General features: G+C 42.0%; 1 long non-coding RNA gene across 1 annotated transcript; it reads right to left on the bottom strand.

Annotated features, from left to right (window-relative positions):
- Positions 1–735: 735 nt before the first annotated feature.
- LOC106007170 lies at positions 736–13518 on the bottom strand. The gene is made up of 3 exons (XR_006603245.1): positions 11604–13518; positions 1599–1796; positions 736–771 (listed from the first exon to the last, which is right to left on the bottom strand). It is a non-coding gene; the product is annotated as an uncharacterized LOC106007170 (long non-coding RNA).
- Positions 13519–14009: the final 491 nt, after the last annotated feature.

Below are 14009 nucleotides of genomic sequence, written 5' to 3' on the forward strand. Positions count from 1 at the left end.
GATGGAGTGCCATAGGGTTGACCATTCTTTATGGACACATTTCAACCCGATGCTAAATTGGTTTCATAAACTCTCTACTTAAAAACCCTAGTGTATGAGGCGCCTGGGTGTCTCAGTGGGTTAAAGCCTCTGCCTTCAGCTCAGATCATGATCGCAGGGTTCTGGGATTGAGCCTGGCATCAGGCTTAGGGAGCCTGCTTCCCTTCCTCTCTCTCTGCCCATCTCTCTGCCTACTTGTGATCTCTGTCTGTCACATAAGTAAATAAAATCTTTAAAACAAACAAAGAAAAAAACCAAAACCCTAGCATAGGGACACCTAAGTGGCTCAGTTGGTTAAGCATCTGTCTTCAGCTCAGGTCATGATCCCAGGGTCCTGGGATCGAGTCCTGCATTCTCCCTCTCCCTGCCATTCTCCTGCTTGTGCTTGCTCTCTCTCTGACAAAAAAAATAAATAAAATCTAAAAAACAAAACAAAACAAAACCTTGTGTAGTGGAGCAGTAGAGTCATTAAGAGTACAGATGTGGAACTAAAGGTCTAAATCACAAGCTTCCATGCCCACTATAGAGAGTTGGTCTAAAGGAAAAGGTGGGATAATAATTACCTCGTTCTAGGGGCACCCACGTGGCTCGGTTGGTTAAGTGTCTGCCTTTGGCTCAGGTCCTGATCCCAGAGTCCTGGGATAGAGCCCCCCATCTGGCTTTCTGCTCAGCAGGGAGTCTGCTTCTCCCTCTGCCTGTTGCTCTCCCTGCTTGTGTGCGCATGCTCTCTCTCTGTCAAATAAATAAATAAAATCTTAAAAGATATCACCTTATTCTATGCATTATGCTGAATAATCCAAACACAACGTAAGATGTTACCTTCCAAAAGTAAGTACTATATGTAATTTAACATACATATTTATACTATATATACAGATATATATTCTGAACATCTGGGATATTAGCCCTATCCTTCCATAGATGAATTAAATCAATATTTTACAAAAGTTCTTTCCTAGTCCCAGAAGTTCATTGACATGCAGCATCCTGTCCATTCTCTTTGCCAACACCCTAAAAGCAACATAATATCAAAGGGCATATGTAGTAGAGAATAAACAACAGTATGCAGAGTACGCATGTAAACTCAAAGCCTCATTTTTTCTTTTTACTGCTCCTATTAGGCTCACAAAACCACTGCCTTTGAATGTAAGGTCTCACTTCTAACACTCCTAGGTGATGTCAAGATTCCTAAACTATGTGGATTAGTGGCTTTCTGACTCAAAATCCAGAAATCAAGGCCTTTCTCTGTTGCAGAGACAGCCAATGGTAAGTATTTATTGCTGAGGGGTCCATCTTTTGTGTGCAATTTCAGTGGATTATTTATCATTTTCTCCTGATCCACTATTCCCTTTTTCTACCCTCTCTTTCCGATTCATTCTGTCTGGAAATTGCAGCTCCACAGCAAAAATGTGGCCTGGAAGTTGCCGTCACTCATTCCACTGAGTGCCTTGCTGGCTCTGGCTCCTCCCTACGCACACCCAACCATTACCCTGTTTATCTATAGGGGTATCTGCATTACAGGTGCTTATTTATAAGCATATCTACGTATTTTCTACAACCTCGTGGAGGCCCAGGCAAGCTCTTCTACATGATGATATATTCAGAGGAACAGCGCCTGTTGCCGTGGTCGGGCGCAGGGTGGGTGCCACTTGGAAGAACACCACGTTCTTTTCGGGTGAACTGCCGTGTCAAAAAGCCGTGAACGTGGCTGAGGGTTGCTCACCAGGACCAGTGAAAGGCAGCATCAAAGGAATGATCTGAAATGTGAAAAAGAATCAATAATCATTCTTCAAAATAAGGCCTTTTCAAACATGGCAAATGTCACTGGCTCTTGGCAACACTATTGGGATTTATTCTCTCAGAAAGGGCACCACCACAGGGCTGAAAGAAAAAGCCCCGGTATGTTATTCTTTGAAATGGCAAAACGACAGAAAAGCAGGCATTGGAGTTCAGAGGCAGATGCAAATTAAATGCACATAATTCCTTGGGGTGCTTTGATCCATCTTCTCTTAAGGGTTGTGCTGCTAAGGGTGGGTCATGGGAGGTGTCACTCGGGTGCAGGGAGGGTGAGCACGGGAGGTGTCCCGGCAGAACCTGGATGCCCTCACTCACACCCCAGTTTCAAACGAACGTCAAGAGTAGGAGCTAATTTCTTGTTTCCTCAGCGGCTTCTGTCTCACATGCCAGAGCTCAGCATTTGACTCCTTCCTTACCCTCCTTCCCACCTCTGAACAGTTCCATCTGCCTCTGATTATTCCCCATCTCTCCTTCCCTTGACCCCAAATCAAGCCCACCGGCTTCCTCTGATGGCCTCTCCTCTAGTTCCCTAATGCTAGTTTCTCGTGGTTTCCATGCATTCATCATGTTTACATCAGAATAATGGGTCCAACACAGGTCGAATCATACCACTCCTCCTGCTTACCTCCAAATCTGTTGGGGTAATCTACAAAAACAGTACATTCTGCATCCTTCCTGAGGTAGCTCGGGTCTTTTTTTTAGTACAAACTCCTCTATGAAGCCCCAAATCCCTATAACATCATGACAGCTACCCTCCAAATATACCACGCTTAAAGTATGCCATGCCTCCTCCCATCAGTCCACCACGGAGTAACTTGTACCCAACCTCATATACCAATGTTTATAATGAAAGGCTTCATAGTGGTAAAGGGAGCCACAGGTACACACTGTACATGGAGGGATCACACAGACAAATGCTGAGCTAAAGAAAAGTGTTACAAAAGAGAACATATCACATAAAATCCACTTCTATGAAACTCAAAACCAGGCAAAAGTCCATAGTGAGAAAATCATAGTTACCTCTTGGAGGTGCAGAGAGTTAAGAGTTAACTCAGAAAAAGCCCCGGGTACATTATTCTTTGAAATGGCAAAAAGGGGAACAAAGAAGACTGCTTGGGAGATAGAAATGCCTCATGCAAGACTTTGATTTGGGTGGTAATCACAAGGGCACATATCTACATAAATCAGGGTGGTAATTACACGGGCGTATACATATGTAAAAATGCACTGAGCTGGCCAGTGAAGATGGGTCTGGTATGCCTCCCTTTAAAAGGAAACAAACACCAACAGATAAATGACATCTGGGGGGAAGTGTTTCTTATGTTCAACCGGTCACCACATCCCAACCTCTGCCCATAAGACAAATAACTCTCTTCTTCATGTTCCTACTTCCTATTACAGCGACAGATAAACAGATGGTTCTTGCTGGTGTCTCTTTTTGCTCTTAGCTTGTGGCATCTTTATAAAAAGGGACTGAGTGGCATTTTCTTTTCATCCCCAGCACTTAACACAGAGTTCGGTCAAATGTTGCTGAATGAATGTAATAAGAATCACAAATAGAATTGAGTGGGCCCCGTATGCGTGTGGGGCCATTCCTGCCGCAAATGTCCCCTAGCTCAGCTGTGTGCTTCTCCACAGGCAGAACTCTAAGCCATCATCCTCTTATCGCTCCCATGTCTGTTCATAACTGCACTGTCTTCCCCATTAAGAAACCGAGTGAAGCCAAAGTGATTTGCACCCCAGACCATGCTGCACTGAGCCAAGAGAGCACACACACTGGGCTCACACACAGTCAACTGCACAAACATTAGGCTGGTTCGTTGTGGAAAGAAAGCAAAATTAATTTGTAGCTGTCAGTCAGTTGGGTGAGATTTGCTCCACTTCTGAAATTTATTGACAGGCTCTAATAACTGGCACTTAAATTGTCTTTTCTGGAAGCAAGCGACAAAAGGCAGGAACTGGAAATAGGATGTTCACCTCCGGTTCCCAAGCAAGACAGAAAGAGGCCATTGTGGTCATATAGTTTTTATACCATTTTCAAATCTTAATAGACATTTTTGCTATTGGAAGTTTCCCAGATTAGCTTGCTGTTTTTCTTTATTACTGCAGGGTTAATGTAGTCGGAGTGTTTTGGCAAGGTTTACAGCACAGAGAGTGAAGGGGAAAAAAAGAATCGCGATTGCCTGTAATAAAGAGGGTGGCGAAGACTTGGAATCAACAGCCGTTTTATTGAGGGACTTCTGGTGATCGGCACTTGGACGTATTTTAATTCAAATACTCTTCACAATAATGCTGTGAAGAGGGATTTATGAGGCCAAATTTACAGATGAGAAGAATTGAGAGTGCAGAGGTAAAATAATTGCCCAATACCTGTAGTAATGCTATAGTCAAAATTTAAATTAATATTTCTCAGGCTAACTCCTATGAAGTCTGATGAGGTAATAACTTGCAATTTTATAGATGCAGCTTTTAGGAAGGAAAAGGTCCTTCCTAACTTCCCTCAGAACTCATCACCGATGTTTACTTTACTTCAATAAACCCAGCCTCCTAGACCAAGCTATGTAGATAGGTCTACCATATCAATCAACTCAAGGCAATATTTACAGACAGCTACTAAGAAATAATTATACATCTGTTTATTTTTATACATGGTAGGGAGTCATAAGAGGAAGAGAGAACAGCCTTTGCCCTCAAGGAGCCCTGCAGCCTAAAATTAAGAGATTTGGCCAATTCTCCACTATGTACAGAAAGTCGGGAAGGGCATTAGCATGATGATCCCTGCACTTGTTTCTCAAGCCAGCAAAAAGCAGCAGCCTCCTCAGCAATCTCTCCTGTCTGTGCCCAACACTAGTTGTTGCTATTGTAGATCATGAGTCCTCAAGAGATGGTCATGGGCTGCATGATCTTGGGTGCCAAGGGAGCCATCTATGTCTCCTGGGCTTCATGCTGGAAGGGAGAACAACATTCTAAAAGCAGAGAATTGCTGAGGTCGTAATGCTTGAATGTCAGTGACCCAGTGGGGAGGGTGCAGGACTTGATTTCTTTTTGAGGGCTTGATTACGTCTACTGCATACAGGAAGGATTAAATGGGGAGAAGTGACTTGTACTTTAAAGATACACCATTCCACAAAGATTGGCTGAGGACCCACTGGGTGCTAGTGTTGTGAACTCCCGTGAGAAGGGCAGATGTAAGTAATTATCACTCCATGTGGGAACTGTCCATATAAAATAGGGACCAAATGTTACGGGAGCAGAGAGGTCACATTTAAATCTATCCAGAGTAACTGAGAAAAGTCAGGCAAAGAAAAATGGAAGAGATTTCCAAGAAGAGACACCAGCATGTACTCTGGCACAAAGATGTTAAAAAATATCTCATGTATCTAGAATGATGGGGGCTTTGATATGGTTATAACACAGGTTTGTGTTTTTGAATTGTTTTTCCATGCGTTGGTTTTTGGCTTGGCTATTTTTATTCGATTGTTTATCTTATTTATTTCTCCTTTCTTCAATAAATATTCAAAATGTGAATGAACCCATTTAAGGGTAATGGATCAGATACTGTATTAGGGTTCTCCAGAGAAACAGAACTGAGAGACAGAGAGAGAGAGAGAATGAGAGGCAGGAATGGGGGGAGGGGAGATTTATTTTAAGGAATTGGCTAATGCAATCGTGAAGGGTTGTAAATCCAAAATCTGCAGGGTGTGTTGGCAGTCTGAAGACCAAAGAAAAACCCAGCCAAGACCCAAGACCCAAGGCTATCTACTGGCAGAATTCCTTCTTGCTCAGGGGAGGTCAGTTTTTGTTCTAATTAGGCCTTCAATTTATTAGATAATACCCACCCATACTATAAAGAATAATCTGCTTTACTCAAATCCCATCCATTCCAACGTGAATCTCATCCAAAAAACACCTTCACAGAGATATTCAGAATAATGTTTCACCCAATGTCTAGGCACCGTGGCCAGTCAAGCTGATGAACAAAGTTAACTATCAGAGGACCATGAAGAAAAGAGACATGTTCGAAGTTTTAAGGATTTTGTTTTTATCTTTTGGATAATACAGAACCCTTGAAAAGTTTTAATCAACTTATGATAAAACCTCTGATACAACTGCAGATGATGCTGAAATTTTTAATTGAGCAGATGCTAATGATATTAATGGAGACAAATATAGAAAGAAAAATAGGATTGGGTCTTGTAGAGTTTGAAATAGCAGCATGACAGCCAGGTATAAATATGCACGAGGCACTAGAAACACAGGTGTGTGTGTGTGTGTGTGTGTGTGTGTGTGTGTATGTGTGTGTGCAGCTTAAGTTAGAAAATATAAATTTTGAGGGATGCCTGGGTCGCTCAGTCAGTTAAGCTTCCCCCTTAGCTTGGTTCATGATCCCGGGTCCTGGGATGGAGTCCCACACTGGACTCCCTGCTCAGCATGGAGCCTGCTTCTCCCTCTGCCTGCCACTCCCCCTGCCTATGCTCTCTCTCCTTCTCTCTTTGACAAATAAATAAATAAAATCTTGAAAAAAAGATACAAATTTAAAATTGCTATTATGTAGTGACTGCTAAAATCATGCATTTATAAGGGATAGAGAATGAGAAAGAGCTGAGGGCAGAATTCTGGAGAATACCAGTATTTTATATAGTGAGAAGGAGCAGGAAGAGGCTAAAGGAAGAAGAATTATGACAAAATACCTAGAATAAATGATAAATAGACAATAAAGAAAAGGTCCCTTAGAACATGGAGGGAGGAATGGGTATGGACTCAAAGGAAGTGTAATAAATTATGAGCAAAACAAAGTCATGAGGGTCTTCTTAGTAAGTTTTCCTAAATATTTATGGGTACAGAAGTATTTCAGCCTGAAGGCTAATGCTGGAAGACAGGGGGTAATGGCAGAAGCCATATATAGAACTATGAGAACTTGGAATGCCTAAGAAAGCTGCTACTGTATCAGTATCCATGACCAGTGCAAAGGGTAGGAAGAAAGAATATGTGATACGCTGAACAGCCGAGGTGATATGAAAAAGTTGACACACTATCAGAGGAATCATTTAAAACCAAATGGTGGAGGAAGTGAAGGTACAGCATTTTAAGGGTCTCAGGGGAGTTCTCTATAACAGAGAGAAGCCAGCATTTATTCCCCAACCCTTTTCTTTCTTCCTTGTGGAAGGTCATTGTTAACAGAACTCTCCTGGCCTCTCTCTGAAACCTTCACTTACTCTTCCCCCGTGGTGTATGGAGTAAAAAAAAAAAATACACACACACACACACACATATATATATACACACACACATACATATCTATTTATACATATGATTTTATTTATTTATTTGAGAGAGAGAGTGGGGAGGCAAGAGGGATACTGAGGGGAGGCACAGAGGGAAAGGAAAAAGCAGACTCCCTTCTGAGCAGGGAGCCCAATGTGGGGCTCGATCTCAGGACCCTGGGATCATTTTTGAGCGGAAGGCAGATGCTTAACCAAATGAGCCACCCAGGTGCTCCTGGAGTAACTTATTTTATTGGTAAAGACAAAAAGAATAAAGTCTATGCTTATGACTCTGAGCCTCCCTCTTTCTCTTAGGAGCCGGTCCTGCCAGCTCAGGGCTCAGGCTCTCCACGGCGCTCTGCCATGTGTCCAGCCTCACAATGAATGGGCCGGCCTATCTTATCCAGTCCTGGGGGTCAGTATTAGGGCCCTGATCTATGAATATCCGCCTTCCTCTCCAGCACCACTATTATAGGCAAGTGAAGGGCAGTTTTGATATCCCTTCTGCTGTTTGTCTTACTGTTCAATAGATCCGGTTAATTGTGCATGAAAGGTGAGATGCTGTTATTAAGCACTTACTTCCTAATCAGGGTTACAGTAAAGGCAATGGGGGTATGTTTTGTCACCCACATCTAGACTGAGCCACCTGAGGACAGGGAGGGGCTCTCCTCTTACCACATTTCCCACAGTACCTACTACATGGCCCATAGGAGGCACCCAGATAAATCAGGTTTAATTAATGATGAATTAAATGTTTCCTAATATATATATATATATATATATATATATATATATATATAACCTTCAATTTCTTCAACCTTCAATTTCTTCTCTCTTTCTTAAATGGTTAGGTAGCAGGAAAAGTAGGCCAACAGGGCTCTCACATACACAATAAAAAAAATCATAGATAAGAGGAGTTTCTACATCATTAAAGAAAAAAAGCAAGAATCAGGAAGAAAATGGAATAAGAATACCAATAAAACATTTTACAAAAAAGGAAATAAAGTGGCTGATTCACAGCCAAAGTGATACTCAACCTTATTCATATCAGAGAATGAAACTTAAACAATAATTTCATTGGTTCACAAGATTAAAAAGATTGATGATATCTAATGTTAGCGAAGGTTCAGAGAATCAGTCACTGTCCATTACACTTTCAATGGGTGTGTAAATTAAGGAAGCCTTTTTTGGTAAGTGATTTGGCAGTGGCATTTAAACATTAACTGTGCATATCCTTTGTCTAAGCAATTCCATGCACAAAAATTTATTTTAATATATCAATACATAATCTCAAATATATATAAGTAATGGTGGTCTTTTCAGCAATTTAGGAACAATCTTAGTGTTGATTAGTGGGGGTTTTTTAAACAAATTATGGTGCAACTATATTATGGAATGATCCTTAGCAAGGGCTCTCAAGCTCAGCATTGACACTGAAGTCTGAAATGCCTTTGGACTGGAAAATTCTTTCTTGTGGGAGACGGTCCTGTGCATTATAGGATATTTAGCAGCATCTCTGGCTTCTATCCTTCCTGGCTCCCCCTTCCCCACAGTTGTGACAACCAAACATGCTTCCTGACATTGCCAAATGACAGCACGTCTCCAGGCATTGCCAAATTACAACATGCTTCTAGACGTGGAAGCCAAAAGACAGCCTGTGGAACTGGGGCAAAATTATTCCCATTTAAAAATCATAGTTCCACAAGAGACAAAGTAAATATCGAAGTGTTTTAAACACTAGGGTTCCAAATAATAATTTCACACAAGTGAAAACAGCATGTTACAGAAAAATAGATCACATCGCTCATGTACTAAAAAGACAGAGATGAGGTGCCTGGGTGGCTCAGTGGGTTAAGGCCTCTGCCTTTGGCTCAGGTCATAGTCCCAGGGTCCTGGGAACGAGCCCCACATCGGGCTCTCTGCTCAGTGGGGAGTCTGTTTCCCTCTCACTTTCTGCCTGCCTCTCTGCCTAGTTGTGATCTCTCTGTCAAATAAATAAATAAAATCTTAAGAAAAATTAAAAAATAAAAAGATAGATGAACATATATATATTTGCAAAGGAAGCAAGCATAAAGTGAGTGTAGGAAGATGTATTATCAGTCTCCAATTGGCAGTGGTTTCCTCTGAGTGCAGAATAGGAGTTTGGGAGCTTTTCCTTTTTTTTTTTTTTTTTAATGCTTTGTGCATCTAACTAAAGAAAATTAGAAATTACTTTCTACTACATGTAACAAAGCCTTGAAGTTGGTGATTAGAGCAAGTCCAAAGACAGACAGTCCAGGGCTAGGATCACAGGTACACTATGTCTTCTAAGACCAAGGTCATGTATTTGATCTCAGGTAATCATATATGCCCATCACCTAGGACTCATGGGATGGCTGTTCTACTTAGAGCATCAAGTTTTCCTTCTAAGAAAGGGAAGCAAAGCCAGATTCCAGCTAAGCTGAGCTCATCCTCTCCAATTACATGTCATTGGCCAGAACTATGTCACATAGCCACAACCATCTACAAAGAATCTATTTTTAATTTTTTTATTTCAAGTCAATTTAATAAACATATACTGTATTACTAGTTTCAGAGAGAGAATTTAGTGACTCATCAGTTGCATATAACACTCAGTGCTCATTCCATCAAGTTCCCTCCTTAATGCCCATCACCCAGTTGCCCTATCCCCCCACCCTCCTCCCCTTCAGAAACTCTGCTTTTTTTTTTTTTAAATTAGAGTTGAGAGTCTCTTATGGTTTGTCTCCCTTTCTGTTTTCATCTTATTTTAATTTTCTTTCCCTTGCCCCATGTTCATCTGTTCTGTTTCTTAAATTCCACATATGAGTGAAATCATATGGTATTTGTCTTTCTCTAACTGACTTATTTCCCTCAACATAATACCCTCTAGTTCTATTAATGTCACTGAAAACGGCAAGATTTCACTCTTTTTGATGGCCGAGTAATATTCCATTGTATATGTATACCACATCTTCTTTATCCATTCAGCTGTTGGTGGAAGTTTGGGCTTTTTCCACAGTTTGGTTGCTGTGGACACTGCTGCTATGAACATTGGGGTTCAGGGCCCCCGGAACACCTATATTTCTTTTAAGCTGCCATCTTACCAACTTGAATACAAACAACATAGGCAGCTAACAACAATGCCTTATGTGAAATACCTTCAAAATAAAGAAAAAGGAAAGGTAAGAAGTAGAGGAATGGAAAGAAGGGAGGGGGAAAGGGATTAGTATAGAAGAAACGATGGAATGGACACAGAGCTTGAAGACAACAGGCTTGGGTCTGAATCCTGCTGTCATCACTTCCATACTTTTCAGTGGAAAGCAAATTAGTTTCTTTAAGGCTGCTTTTCCAAATATAGAATGCCTATCTTACAAAATGGCTATAGGACTAACTGAGATCATTTCGGTTATGTTCTTAGGTGATTGCATACAGTAGGTGTTAAGTAAAGTGGATTTTCTTCTTCTTCTTAGAATGCCCACAGCTTATTGAATATGAAAACATTCAAGTGCACATAAATAGCTCTTTAGTTGTTCCATGGATATTATGTTGTACCCTAAGGAGAGCTTCTGCTCTTCAAGGGCAGGGACTTTGGGTTGCTGTGGGATTTCATAAAAAGTATGGGTATCTTTTATACCACATACACACTCATTGGACATCACATATCTTCTGCCCTGGACACTTGGCAAGCCTGATGACACAGTGATGCTACACAGAAATGAGGATGGACCTTTGAAGTGAGGTCCAAGAATTACTATTGTGTAAGTGAGTCCCTGAAAACATAAATAGTCCTAGTCTGCAGTAGCTGGATAGGTTGTGAGACACTCAACAGGGGAAATGAAAGGCAAAGGGAAGCTCAGAAAGGAACAGAGAGAACTCTGTAGTCTTTGCAGGGTGGTAATTTTGCTGAGTGGAGGTTGCATTTATGTGTTATGGGGAATTATGGAGGGGCCAGAAAACCCTGGAACATGTATGCACACACACAAACACACACACATACCACTGCACAAATACCAAGGCTGGAGGACTCCGACTGATTACTCTTTTCCCCTTAGACTGTCCACTTTAATCCCAGCCCAAACACAGTCCACATCACCACACCCTCCCCTCACAAATCTCACCTTCTTCCTTAACTTCCCAGTCTCTGTGAAGGCCATCTCCATTTTTAGCTACTCATAAGCTTTTTTTTTTTTTTTTAACGATTTTACTTATTTATTTATTTATTTAGAGAAAGAGAGCAAGAGCAAAGGAAGAGAGAAAATCTCCAGCAGACCCCACACAGAGCATGGAGCCCAACACGGAGCTTGATCCCAGAACCCTGAGATCATGACCTGAGCCAAAATCAGGAGTCAGAAACTAAACTGACTGCACCACTCAAGCACCTCACAAGCTCTTGAGTCTCCTTCAATTCTCCAGTCATAAAATCACCTCCCAATCTTGCCTTTCTCATGTGTCCCTCTCTTTGCCTTTCCACCACCACGGCCTCAAGGTCGGTAGGTTACTTACCCAATCCCTTTACGGGTCACATTCCATCTGTGCCTCCATGTTGCCATGCAAAACTCTGTTCAACAACTTCGGAAGCACAATTTTCTCATCACAGAGTGCAGTGTTGCCCTTGTTTTCTAGGTAAGTAAACTGAGGTACAGAGAAGAGACGAGAAAGACCTTGACGAAGATCACGTGGCTTGTAAATTTCAAACACAGAAATTAGTCTCTCCAGCTCCAGAGCCACATTTTTCTCATGATATCACACGGCCTCTTTCAGGCATCAGGGAACTCTCCCCATGCTCCTGGAAGGGGGTCCACTTCCTGCCTTTCTCAGCAGCCTGTGTTCCAGCTGCTTCCGCACTGCTGACAAGCAGGCCCAGTACTGAGATCCCTGCTGGAAGCTGTCGTGAAGCCAGCATCAGGTCAGGATGCTATTTACTGGGCAGTGGAATTGAGGAGGGATGAGTGCCAGTGCCTGTGACTTCTGTGTTTTAATATTCACTTAACTTTGTGGAGAGTAATTATATTCCACTCATTCTACACCAGCTGGTATTTACTTCATCCTCCATCAGGCATCAACAGAGCATGGGGCTGCAAGACAGAAATATTACTCTGGCGAGCATAAATATTTCATTTTTCACACCACAAATGCGTTGATGATTTATTAATTAGCCTAAAGGCTGCTGCCTCTGTAGAGCTGAAAACGAAGCTTTTCTGCTGTGTGGATTGGGCTTGTCTGGGGCACAGAGCCCATGGGTGATGCTCAGCTGGGAACATGGCCCAAGTTTGGCAAACGGCCTCTGGAATGTCCAATCCAAGCTTCACAGGCCCAGCCTTGCCTTTTGACTGCTCACTGAAGCCTCACAGAGTACTTCTTTCGCCTCAAAAAATATTTTATCTCCACTTTTCCAGAAAATATAGCTGGGACCAGAGCCAACTAGTCTACCTACCAGTTGGCTACTGAGATGAGGTTGCTAACCTGCTAAAAGGTCAATACCTGCCATTGACCCAGATTTTGAAGCTATGTGATCCATGAGCATTGGATATTCAGGAAAACCAACAGAGCCTCCCCTTGAACTTTAGCTACAAATTTTGGGCCAATGGTAGGGTTCAGGGCCCTTTCTATTTATAACTGATCAAACACTGTCTTTGAGAGGAATAATTATCCTAGGGATGAAGCACTCATGGGACAGAAGTCCACTCCGACTGGGATCTGTGTACCCACCCTAAGGAACTCCCTGTGATCTCTGAAGAGACCTTCAGCTTGGTTCTGAATAAGTTGTGAATTGTTTAAAGGAAGAACAAAAATGGAGCCCAAAATATAAGCTTTGTTGTTGATGAAGCTATATTAGAGGACACAATTTGGTGTAGGGTCCCGTAGTCTGCCAACCTTCCACCCTTTTCTAGAGCACTGATTCTTAAGGAGGGAAGGATGTAATTTTGCAATGTCTAGAGATGTTTTAGGTTAGTCTAACTGTGGGGGTGCTATAGGCATGAAGTGGGCAGAAGGGTAGGGATGCTGTTAAATATCCTACAGGCGGTTGTCTGTAGACACAGACTGTCCTCTGCCCCCAACAAAGGATCATCTGGCCCAATGCATCAATAGTGCCGAGGTTGAGAAACCTTGGTCTACTCTTGCATGCAGCATATCTGAGGTAAACATGGGTCTGTAAAGTAGACACATTTGCACAGGTCACTGTTTCCCACTTCTCCTGGGGAAGAAGAAAGAACAAAAATCCATAGCTCATGCTTAGGATCTCTGATAGATTATCAATTGAGTAGAATATCTATGAGAAAGTGGACTGGTGGTTGTTATCTCCTTCCTGAATAATCATTCCATTTTAATAGGTATGAGTAAAAGGTGTGACAGTAGGTCAAGAATACCCTTGGGGGAAAATTCCCTCAAAGATACCAAGAATGAAGGAAAGTCTCTCTCTTCTAACAGTAACTGTTCTTAAGACTCTAGTCAGATATACAGATGAACCTCAAATGCTAGCAAGTGATCAAGGTAAAAATTAGGAATATTTTCTGCCCCATCCCTTAACTTGATCTCAACATATTTTCCTTTGGTGCCAGACCTCAAGTCCCTGGCTTCCTGATCTGACTTAAATATCTCTCTTTGGTCCCACTGAATTGCCCGAAACGCTACTCTGGACCTCTGTCTGATGACCTACTCCTTTCTCTTTCTGGGATTTATCTTCACTTGTCTGACTCCTCAGGTATGACTGAGCCCAGACTCTGGCCCCTGGCTAGGGACAACCTGGTAAAAGGTTAGAAAGCCCACACATAGAAGTTCCCTGGGTTACACCTTTGCATATTTCCTACTGACTTTTCTCAAACATCTTTCAAGGTAGGAACTACCATGATAATTTTATTTAAGAGCAAGTTGATATTAAGAGCAAGAGTCAGTTGATATTCAGATGGA

Source organism: Mustela putorius, unplaced genomic scaffold, assembly GCF_011764305.1.
Source record: "Mustela putorius furo isolate JIRA1106 unplaced genomic scaffold, ASM1176430v1.1 tig00003909_pilon_pilon_pilon, whole genome shotgun sequence".
Taxonomy (NCBI): domain Eukaryota; kingdom Metazoa; phylum Chordata; class Mammalia; order Carnivora; family Mustelidae; genus Mustela; species Mustela putorius.